The sequence below is a fragment of the Asterias amurensis genome, chromosome 11, assembly GCF_032118995.1.
Source record: "Asterias amurensis chromosome 11, ASM3211899v1".
Taxonomy (NCBI): domain Eukaryota; kingdom Metazoa; phylum Echinodermata; class Asteroidea; order Forcipulatida; family Asteriidae; genus Asterias; species Asterias amurensis.
In genome coordinates this window covers 11,589,163-11,601,459 of record NC_092658.1, presented here as the reverse complement: position 1 = coordinate 11,601,459, position 12,297 = coordinate 11,589,163, and the positions used below count along the sequence as shown (strand labels likewise).

The 12,297-nt window shown below is 38.7% G+C and overlaps 1 long non-coding RNA gene across 1 annotated transcript; it reads right to left on the bottom strand.

The window, feature by feature from the left end:
- Positions 1–7,220: 7,220 nt before the first annotated feature.
- On the bottom strand, positions 7,221–11,738 carry LOC139944710 (uncharacterized). The gene is made up of 4 exons (XR_011787013.1): positions 11,646–11,738; positions 9,172–9,296; positions 8,094–8,173; positions 7,221–7,577 (listed from the first exon to the last, which is right to left on the bottom strand). It is a non-coding gene; the product is annotated as an uncharacterized lncRNA (long non-coding RNA).
- Between the last annotated feature and the right edge of the window lie 559 nt (positions 11,739–12,297).

Here is a 12,297-nt window from a genome sequence, read left to right as displayed (position 1 = left end):
CTTCCCCTGGTGTTGCATATTCTCTACACTTTCATTGTGTTTTGAATTACCCATACTTCCCCTGGTGTTGCGTATTCTTTACACTTTCATTGTGTTTTGAATTACCCATACTTCCCCTGGTGTTGCGTATTCTCTACACTTTCACCTGTGTTTTGAATTACCCATACTTCCCCTGGTGTTGCGTATTCTCTACACTTTCACCTGTATTTACAATTACCCATACTTCCCCTGGTGTTGCGTATTCTCTTCACTTTCACCTGTATTTACAATTACCCATACTTCCCCTGGTGTTGCGTATTCTCTACACTTTCACCTGTATTTACAATTACCAATACTTCCCCTGGTGTTGCGTATTCTCTACACTTTTATTGTGTTTTGAATTCCCCATACCTCCCCTGGTGTTGCGTATTCTCTACACTTTCATCTTGTTTTGAATAACCCATACCTGCCCTCCCCTGGTGTTGCGTATTCTCTACACTTTCACCTGTATTTTGAATTACCCATACTTCCCCTGGTGTTGCGTATTCTCTACACTTTTATTGTGTTTTAGATTACCCATACTTCCCCTGGTGTTGCGTATTCTCTACACTTTCACCTGTGTTTTGAATTACCCATAATTCCCCTGGTATTGCGTATTCTCTACACTTTCACCTGTGTTTTGAATTACCCATAATTCCCCTGGTGTTGCGTATTCTCTCCACTTTCACCTGTGTTTTGAATTATCCATACTTCCCCTTGTGTTGCGTATTCTTAACACTTTCACCTGTGTTTTGAATTACCCATACTTCCCCATGTCTTAATTGCGTATTCTCTACACTTTCACCTGTGTTTTGAATTACCCATAATTCTCCTGGTGTTGCTTGTTCTCTTCACTTTCACCTGTGTTTGAGTTACCCATAATTCCCCTGGTATTGCGTATTCTCTACACTCCAACTGTGTTTTGAATTACCCATACTTCCCCTGGTCTTAATTGCGTATTCTCTACACTTTCACCTGTGGTTTGAATTAGCCTACCCATACTTCCCCTGGTCTTAATTGCGTATTCTCCACACTTTCACCTGTGTTTTGAATTACCCATAATTCCCCTGGTATTGCAGATTTACTACACTTTCACCTGTGTTTTGAATTACCCATACTTCCCCTGGTCTTAATTGCGTATTCTCTACACTTTCACCTGTGGTTTGAATTAGCCTACCCATACTTCCCCTGGTCTTAATTGCGTATTCTCCACACTTTCACCTGTGTTTTGAATTACCCATACTTCCCCTGGCATTGCGTATTCTCTAGACTTTCACCTGTGTACTGAATTACCCATAATTCCCCTGGTATTGCAGATTTACTACACTTTCACCTGTGTTTTGAATTACCCATACTTCCCCTGGTCTTAATTGCGTATTCTCTACACTTTCACATGTGGTTTGAACTAGCCTACCCATACTTCCCCTGGTCTTAATTGCGTATTCTCCACACTTTCACCTGTGTTTTGAAATACCAATAATTCTCCTGGTGTTGCCTATTCTCTACACTTTCACCTGTGTTTTGAGTTACCCATAGTTCCCCGGGTATTGCGTATTCTCTACACTTTCACCTGTGTTTTGAATTACCCATAATTCCCCTGGTGTTGCCTATTCTCTTCACTTTCACCTGTGTTTTGAATTACCCATAATTCCCCTGGTGTTGCCTATTCTCTTCACTTTCACCTGTGTTTTGAATTACCCGTAATTCCCCTGGTATTGCGTATTCTCTACACTTTCACCTGTGGTTTGAATTACCCATACTTCCCCTGGTCCTTATTGCGTATTCTCCACACTTTCACCTGTGTTTTGAATTGCCCATATTCCCCTGGCATTGCGTATTCTCTACATTTTCACCTGTGTTTTGAATTACCCATAATTCCCCTTGTGTTACCTATTCTTTACACTTTCACCTGTGTTTTGAATTACCCATAATTCCCCTGGTGTTGCCTATTCTCTTCACTTTCACCTGTGTTTTGAATTACATGTAATTCCCCATGTCTTAATTGCGTATTCTCTACACTTTCACCTGTGTTTTGAATTACCCATAATTCTCCTGGTGTTGCTTGTTCTCTTCACTTTCACCTGTGTTTTGAATTACCCATACTTCCCCTGGTCTTAATTGCGTATTCTCTACACTTTCACCTGTGGTTTGAATTAGCCTACCCATACTTCCCCTGGTCTTAATTGCGTATTCTCCACACTTTCACCTGTGTTTTGAATTACCCATACTTCCCCTGGCATTGCGTATTCTCTACACTTTCACCTGTGTTTTGAATTATCCATACTTCCCCTTGTGTTGCGTATTCTCCACACTTTCACCTGTGTTTTGAATTGCCCATATTCCCCTGGCATTGCATATTCTCTACACTTTCACCTGTGTTTTGAATTACCCATAATTCCCCTGGTATTGCGTATTCTCTACACTTTCACCTGTGTTTTGAATTACCCATAATTCCTCTGGTGTTGTCTATTCTCTTCACTTTCACCTGTGTTTTGAATTACCCATAATTCCCCTGGTATTGCGTATTCTCTACACTTTCACCTGTGTTTTGAATTACCCATAATTCCCCTGGTGTTGCCTATTCTCTTCACTTTCACCTGTGTTTTGAATTACCCATAATTCCCCTGGTATTGCGTATTCTCTACACTTTCACCTGTGGTTTGAATTACCCATACTTCCCCTGGTCTTAATTGCGTATTCTCCACACTTTTACCTGTATTTTGAATTACCCATAATTCCCCTGGTATTGCGTATTCTCTACACTTTCACCTGTGTTTTGAATTACCCATAATTCCCCTGGTGTTGTCTATTCTCTTCACTTTCACCTGTGTTTTGAATTACCCATAATTCCCCTGGTATTGCGTATTCTCTACACTTTCACCTGTGTTTTGAATTACCCATAATTCCCCTGGTGTTGCCTATTCTCTTCACTTTCACCTGTGTTTTGAATTACCCACAATTCCCCTGGTATTGCGTATTCTCTACACTTTCACCTGTGGTTTGAATTACCCATACTTCCCCTGGTCTTAATTGCGTATTCTCCACACTTTCACCTGTGTTTTGAATTGCCCATATTCCCCTGGCATTGCGTATTCTCTACACTTTCACCTGTGTTTTGAATTACCCATAATTCCCCTGGTGTTGCATATTCTCTACACTTTCACCTGTGTTTTAAATCACCCATACTTCCCCTGTTGTTGCGTATTCTCTACACTTTCACATGTGTTTTGAATTACCCATACTTCCACTGCTGTTGCGTATCCTCTACAAAAGACATGTTTGGTGACGACCCATACTGTCTTTGAGTGGTGAATTTATCACAATTCATCTTAACCCCGTTGAAATATTTGGTCAAGGTCATTTTCTTTAGGGATGGTAGACATAATATTGATCCAATGTCATCTCCAGTATCATTTATTGGCAAACATGCAGTGAGAAAAAAATCACTACTTAATGCTCAAACTGCTGAACAAATTTTTGACGTTTGTGTGATACGTCAGCACTTTTCTGAAGAATTTCGGCAACTTGCTTTACACACAGTTTGTTACTAAATTACTGGCCTTACAGAACTTGTTTCTCCGACCAGCACATCATCATCTGGATAGAAGTTGTCATCATCTGTCGAGTTAGGATCCCATTGGAACAAGTGTCGACACCTCTTAGCACCACCAGTGCAGCTTGGTTGCGAAACCACAATCGGTGAAATCCTAAGCACTCTTGAGGGCACCATTTCATTTAAGCAAGCAACAACTACCTTCTGCTCAGCACTTCTGCGTCTAAAACAAACCGCTAAATTGCGTCTAGCTTGTTAGATTTGTAAGACAGTACATCGTTGTTACAAACCACTAGTAGCGCATCTAATTGAACTTCACTGAACAGAGTAACATATCAACCATTGCATTTGGACCTTTGGACCATCACAAGTTCCAGGTGTCCGAGGGGGTCCACCGACAGGCACAGGTGTTTGCACGACTCTGCTTTTTTTTTTGGCCAAAATTTTCAATAAAAAATTGAACAGAACTCTCCTTGTAACTTGTGTTTTATTTGCATCAACCCCCACTCCCCCCCCCCCCAATTCAAATATGGAAGGCCCATCTTATCTCGATGGAACCCACCTCCACACTATAAGGACCAATGTTAGCCCCCCCCCCCTACAGTGTGGGGTGGGTTCCATCAGGTTAAGATGGACCCTCAGGCCACCATGTTTAACTACAATGCAATTGGGTGTGTATAAAGTCGCTTTTAGCTAAGTATTTTTGCGCATATGAAATTAGGTGTAAAAATAATACACACCCATTGCTGCACTGTGTTCAAATATGGCAGCCAACTAGACGACTCAAGTAATAATGAGATATTAGTCTTTCACTTCGGGGCAACCAAAACATAAGTTGATTCGCCCCTAAAAGTATAGCCTTTATTTTCGTACACACAAAACCAAACTTAAACTATTCAAATAGCCTTATATATAAACCTTGCACACATTTTCAGACAAAATTTGATAAAACCACAGTTTCAGCCAAAATTTGATAAAAACCATAAGGCTATAGCCTTGCATACATTTTCATGGAAAATTTGATAAAGCCACATTTGCAGGCAAAATTTGATAAAACCATAAGGCCTTGCACACATTTTCAGACAAGATTTGATAAAGCCACAGTTTCAGCCAAAACTTGATAAAAACCATAAGGCCTTACACACATTTTCATGGAAAATTTGATAAAGCCACAATTTCAGGCAAAATTTGATAAAAACCATAAGGCTATAGCCTTGCATACATTTTCATGGAAAATTTGATAAAGCCACATTTTCAGGCAAAACTTGATAAAAACCATAAGGCTATAGCCTGGCACACATTTTCATGGAAAATTTGATAAAGCCACATTTTCAGGCAAAACTTGATAAAAACCATAAGGCTATAGCCTTGCATACATTTTCATGGAAAATTTGCTATAGCCACATTTTCAGCCAAAATTTGATAAAGCCACATTTTCAGGCAAAATTTGATAAAACCATATAGCCTTGCACACATTTTCAGACAAGATTTGATAAAGCCACAGATCCAGCCCAAATTTGATAAAAACCATAAGGCTATATAAGCCTTGCACACATTTTCATGAAAAATATGATAAAGCCACAATTTCAGCCAAAATTTGATAAAAACCATTAGGCTATATAATAGCCTTGCATACATTTTCATTGGAAATTTGATAAAAACCATGAGGCCTTGCACACATTTTCATGGAAAATTTGATAAAGCCACATTTTTAGGCAAAAGTTGATAAAACCATAAGGCTATAGCCTTGCACACATTTTCATGGTAAATTTGATAAAGCCACAGTTTCAGCAAAAATTTGATAAAACCATAAGGCAAGATTTGATAAAGCCACATAGCCTTGCAAACATTTTCAGCAAACATTTGATAAAAATCATGCCTTGCACACATTTTCAGCCAAAATTTGATAAAAACCCTAAAGCTATAGCCTTGCACACAATTTCATGGAAAGTTTGATAAAGCCACATTTTCAGGCAAAATCTGATAAAACCATAAGCCTTGCACACATTTTCAAGCAAAATTTGATAAAGCCACATTTTCAGGCAAGATTTGATAAAGCCACATTTTCAGCCAAAATTTGATAAAACCATAACGCTTGCACACATTTTCACGGAAAATTTGAACAAGACACATTATCACAGAACATTTGATAAAGCTACATTTTCAGGCCAAATTTGATAAAACCATAAGCCTTGCACACATTTCCAGGCAAAATTTGATAAAGCCACATTTTCAGGCAAAATTTGATAAAACCATAAGGCCTTGCACACATTTTCAGGCAAGATTTGATAAAGCCACATTTTTAGGCAAAATTTGATGAAACCATAAGACTAGAAAAGCTTGCACACATTTCAAGGCAACATTTGATAAAGCCACATTTTCAGGCAAAATTTGATAAAAACATAAGGCCTTGCACACAATTTCAGGCAAGATTTGATAAAGCCACATTTTCAGGCAGAATTTGATAAAGCCATTAGGCTATAATAGGCTTGCACACATTTTCAGGCAAGTTGATTAAGCCACATTTTCAGGCAAAATAAAAATAAAACAACATTTTCAGGCAAACTTTGATAAAAACCTTAAAGACAGTGTACTATATTGGTAATTGTCAACAATCAGTCTTCTCACTTGGTGTATCTCAACATATGCATAAAGTAACAAACCTGTGAAAATTTGAGCTCAACCGGTCGTCGGAGTTGCGAGTTAACTATGAAAGAAATAAACACCCTTGTCACACAAAGTTGTGTGCGCTTTATGGTTGATTTTGAGACTTCAAGTTGAGGTCTCGAAATCAAATTCGTGTAAAATTACTCCTTTCTCCAAAACTAGGTCACTTCAGAGGGAGCTATTTCTCACAATGTTTTATACCATCAACCTCTCCCCATTACACGTTACAAAGTAAGGTTTTGTGCCAATAATTATTTTGAGTAATTACCAATAGTGTCCACTGCCTTTAAGGCTACGCCTTGTACACATTTTCAAGATAAAACCACAAGGCTCGAGGTTACTGTATATACAACTGATAAAGTAAAACATAACAGTTATGTAAAACATATTTTTTTTAATTAGAATCTGAGGTGATTCATTAATAGTAATATCTAAACCGACCCATAATCTTGTAATTAAGTACACCATTGCAAGCAACAAATTTTAGTTTTAAATTTGGTCTATTCATCCTGGTAAGGTTTGTTCAATTAGCAGGGCTACCAATCGTGCAGGTCCCAGGATACCGGCCCCACGCGCTTTTCCAGATCATCGGGGCCTTTGCACCGCCCTCCCGAGCGGGTCAGGTCCGCCGCCCCAGGGTTACCCAGGGCAGTCCCCTACTTTACTAAGGCGGTCCGCTAGCCGAAAAGACTAGGGACTACTTCCGTTGGTCAACCATTTGTGATAACACTGGCCCTCCTAAGGAAAGGAGCCCGAATGCACCTTTAAGATCAACCACCCAGTGGCCCGAGCCGGAAGTAGGACCCCACCTGCCACGTGCAAGTGTCCAGGTCCCTTTAATCTTTGAAGTTGTCGCACCACCAAGTTAGCGCAAACAAACCATATATGTGCTTGTTATTTGCAATGGTGCTCGTATTTAAAAGATTATGGGTCTATTTAGTTATTACTATTGATGAATCACCTCAGATTCAAATAAAAAAAATGTAATGTTTTTCATTACTAGGGTGTTTTACTTGTTCAGGTGTATGTTTTAAAACCCAATCTAGTACTTTCGGTCCAAAATAGGTTTACAATTTGTCTACTTCACATCCAAACTGTACAGTATTGCAATAACAGCCCACTATACAACCTTTAAAAAAACATAGTAAATCAAACTACGATAAAATCTACAATAAATTTCTTTCAATTGATGATAACAAATTGCTGGGTTCTTACACAGATGAACAGCTAGGATGCCTTGATGATACTGATGTTTCATACGAGATGCTTTCCTTTGTACCCTGCAGCCTTTCAAGATGTCAGTAGGGTTGATTCCCTCCATACTTGGTTGTAGGAAATACTAGCAAGGAAAGAATAAGCAAACAGATAGTTCAGATGCAAATGCAAGAAAACAATTACTGTTTCAGTGCAAATCTCTTGCAGAGGTATCTATGACCTCCTCCCCAGTGATATCAGGGTTTTGTTTTAGTGTGATAAGTGATCAATGTTTTCCTGATTAATTTTCAAACCATTACTCGTCTGTTTTTCTGTTAACAGTGGGTTGTAGTACTCTTTGAGGACATTTGAGAAACAAGTACTTTGTTTTACCTCCTTTCCACCAACTACTCATGGGAGGAATTATGCTTGAACTAAATTTTTAAACTATTCTAAGAAATAACGTATTACAATGATTGATGCACCTTTTGGAAGCTTGAAAAAGCTTGACATAAAAACACAACCTAGCCTGTAAATTCAAATCAAGACATCAAACTTATTTTAACTACTGTACAAAAAGGAACTACATTACTTTTGCACAATTATTCCAGATCTTAATGGACCGGTGTTAATATTAAAAATGTGTTTTCTGAGTGTTAACCTTTTACTGGAGTTTGAAGCCCCTGCATCCGAGGCTGGTCTTGGACATCTACTTGGTGACGGGTAGTTGCAATGGAGATCCTGAAAAAATTATAATTTATTTTTAATATAGTGTCTTACATAAAAAATCTCAAAACGCTGACTGCACCACAAAAATATTTCACAATTTGCAACATTTAGATTTGTTACACACATTGTCCATCAGTAAAACAGCTAGATACAATTTTGTTTTTTCAATAGATTTGCTTTCAATACTTTCAATCACAAATAATTATATGAAGATAATACTTTGAAAACAGCAATGTAATGGTTAACTGAGCTCATGCACATATGGAGTTCTTTGACTGGTGCAAAAGTAGGCAAACAACAACTCAGGGGATGCCAAATGCTGGGAACAGTTCTCTTGGGGTGCTGATTGCACTCATTAAAAAAAATGCATAAACTTTGACAAACCAGTATGATTCTTGTGTGTAATTTTTTCTAGCAGTTCAACTGTTTCACACAAGCAGATCATTTATATTGTTCATAAGCCTGCAGTTCTACTCAAGAAGCAAGTTTGATTAACTCTCAGCACTCTCATGTATTTCTACAACAAGTTAGGTCAGACTAAAATAATCTTCTTCATCCCCTTTGGAAATTAATTTTTAACACTTATTTGCGAACAACTGCTGCCAAGCTTACTGCATTTATTGATGTTTAAATTGTACCTTTGTTTTGTTACCAGTAGATAAAATGGATCAGTCCTTATTTTAACCTACCGTTTAACAAACTTAGTGGAACAGCCTTATTAGCATTTCTCAAACTAGTTTAGATCACCATGTGCACTCAGGCAGTGGTTTGCCTCATGCACTGTTAATCATGTAGTATGTTCCTTTGGTTGAAATTAGCTTTTGTTGCACACAAAGTACTAGTTGTTGTACCATTAGTTACTTTGTTCGTATGGTGGAATGTTTCTTTAAACCTTTTTTAAACTAGGGTTTCATTATGCTTAATGTAGCACGTAGAAGTAACAATAACATTTTAAAACTTGTTAGGCCTAACATGGACCAATATTCCCTATTTCAGCAAATTGTGTTTACCTTTTCTTTGAGACCTCATCTTGATTATGACTTCCCGGCCCGTATTGAGGGTTGATTGAGGATCCCCAGGCAGTAAGTAACATGCTTAGTGGAAATGCAGCTGTTCTTTAGCACAGTTCTCCTCACTATAAAACACAAACAAGTAAGAAATGAATATGGTAAATTTATCTTCCTCCTCCAGAAATAAACTTTAGGGTCTTCCAATGTTGGTTGGAGTCTACGTAGGGAGTATGCAAGCCCGTATCCGGTGGGAGTGGAACCCCCCCCCCAATCCTCCCAAAAAAGTCTGCCCCCCACAAAAAAAAAGCTTACATACAAAAAAGTAAACAAAAGTGCCCCCCCCCAAAAAAAAAAATATATAGGATCACACAAAAACACCCAAAAAAACTAAGTCCCCCCACCCCCCCCCAAAAAAAACCCCAAAACCTGCCAAATTCTTTTCAAACGAAACCCCGAAATATATGTTAAAAACAGTCAGTCCCCCTAACCCCCCCCCCCCCATAAAAAGGAGAGTAGGAGTTGGTTGGTGTAAGTTAAGCAAGTTGACAGGAGGGGACTGTGCATAAAATAACAAACCTGTGAAAATTTGAGCTCAATTCGTCGTCGAAGTTGGGAGATAATAACGAAAGAAAAAACACCCTTGTCACACGAAGTTGTGTGCTTTGGTTGATTTCGAGTCCTCAAATTCTAAATCTGGAGGTCTCGAAATCAAATTCATGAAAAATTACTTTTTTCTCAAAAACTAAGTCACTTCAGAGGGAGCCATTTCTCACGATGTTTTATACTATCAACCTCTCCCCATTACTCGTTTCCACATAAGGGTTTATGCTAATAATTATTTTGAGTAATAACGCATAGTGTCCACTGCCTTTAAAGGAACACGTTGCCTTGGATCGGTCGAGTTGGTCTTGAAAAGCCTTTGTAACCATTTGGTATAAAATGCATATTATGGTTAGTAGAAGGATGTTGTATAAGTAGAATACAATGATCCACACAAACATGCCTTGAAATTGCACTGTTTTCCTTTTACCTCAGCGACTAACACGGTGGGCCATTTATGGCCAACCAAGTTCGCAAAGTAAAAGGGAAAACACGCAATTTCGAGCAATTTTGTGAGGATCATTGTATTCTACTTTTAAAACATCTTTCCAACCATATGCATTTTATAACAAACGGTTACACACGCTTTTAATAGACCAACTCGTCCGATCCAAGGCAACGTGGCAGAAAATGCACCCTGGTAATCATCATAGTATTCGCAATTGTCTTTTTCAATAAACTTAAATAACCACCCTCTTCACTTTCTAACTAATAGCCCATTCAAAGCCATCATGTGGCGGGTTGCCCAATAGTGCAAAATATGCTGGACTCCCTCTGCGTATATATTTGGCACATATTAAGCTTAAATGTCTCATTAGGGCGCCCCCTATCAACAGGAGTAGGACAGGCATGTACAACTGGGTGGGCACAATCGTCGACACAACATTGTTAGTTGAACTGTGACGAGAGGGAGTGGCCTGCACAATTTGTACCTAACATTTATTCAAGATTATCTCTTTGACAAATCCATATTAGTACTTTTATGGATAAAGTTCATGATCCATATTTTTGGCGATCACTACGTTTGCTTTACCAATGGCCTTGAAAGAACTTGTAAACAACTCATTGTTGAATCTGCTTGGGTGGTCAAATAATTGACTGTGGCAACTTGTACCCTACACATTGGTTTATAGAACACTACTTATTCAAGCTCCTTAATAATTTTCAATAATTATTAAAGTTTGCTTTTAGTACTTGTATCTGAAGTTTGTCATTGCCATCCCCTGGTCACACAGGAACTGCGGTGCGCAATTTCGTTATTTAATGCACACACACACTTTTGCGCAATAGCCAAAAAGTGCAAAAGTGATGGCACCCTCTGTTGCCTAGTCATACTATTAAGGAAGTGAGACTTTCAACTCCATATGCTTTTATGGGGCTGTCATGACTAGTCATGTTGTCTTCAAAAATCTTTCGGAAAATCAAGAAGAAAACAACATTAAACCTTAAAAGAGTAAATGAAACCACAGCACCCCCACAGTACAAAGAATTAAATTGGGCTAATTTTCCGCATGTCGCCACAGATTTATCCAGTATCCACCCTTAAAAAACTCCAATTCCACTGAATTTTTACAAAAAGTAGGGCCTAAAATCTGTTTTGAGTAAATTAAATTAGTGTTTGTAGGGTACAGACATTTTTCCAAGCTTCTAACCTGTTTGCAATCCCTGTGTAGCTAAAGAATAAAACAATATTAAATTACCAAAACATGTCCTTAATACAGCAAATGTATACATGTGACATGTCGGCCACATGTGTTTTTCGAAACTGCCGCTGTGTCGAACGGTATATTGTTTGCCTCATTTTTACCGTTTCAGAAACTCATAATGAAACGAAAGAAGTATTCTACGAATGCTATAAAGCATACCCTACTCACCTCTTTCATTATTGTAGTTATTATGTCGACTTAATTACATGTAAATTGTTGAAGAACGTGAGAGGAAATTCTTGAGCCTTCAGCCATTTTGTCTTGCGAGAGCGCTATAGGCCGCGCGCGTGCGCACACACACCCACGCGCACCACACACACACACGAACGTCCATGGGGCAAGCCATTATATGGTAACGGTGAGACGTTATGAGAGAACTTTATTTTCTTGATAATTGAGGGACGATATAGAATTAATCATAAACATTTATATGTTATAAAATTTGATAGTTTAGCTAACAGTGGACTTTCGAAACTGTTTTTGAGAGTTTTTGAGCAAGTATTGGGGAAGAAGGAGCCTCGAGATGTTTCAACCCTAAATGAGCACCCCCATTGAATAATGGAACGTGCAAGACATTTCGGTTTGCCTAGATCCAGGGGCGAGGGGGGGGGGGGGGGGGCAGTAGTAGATTTTAGCAAAAACAATGGGAGGTAGGCCTATATTGGGAGGTATTGAACTAATCTGAAAGGTTTTAATTTCTCTGTACCTCAGACCATGCTCAAACTGAAAAAGTGAACAACTGCTGGGCTCTTAATGCAAATAATATCGATGATGGAGGCGAGGCTGACGGAGGAAAGAGGGGGCGAACTGGGGGTTCTGT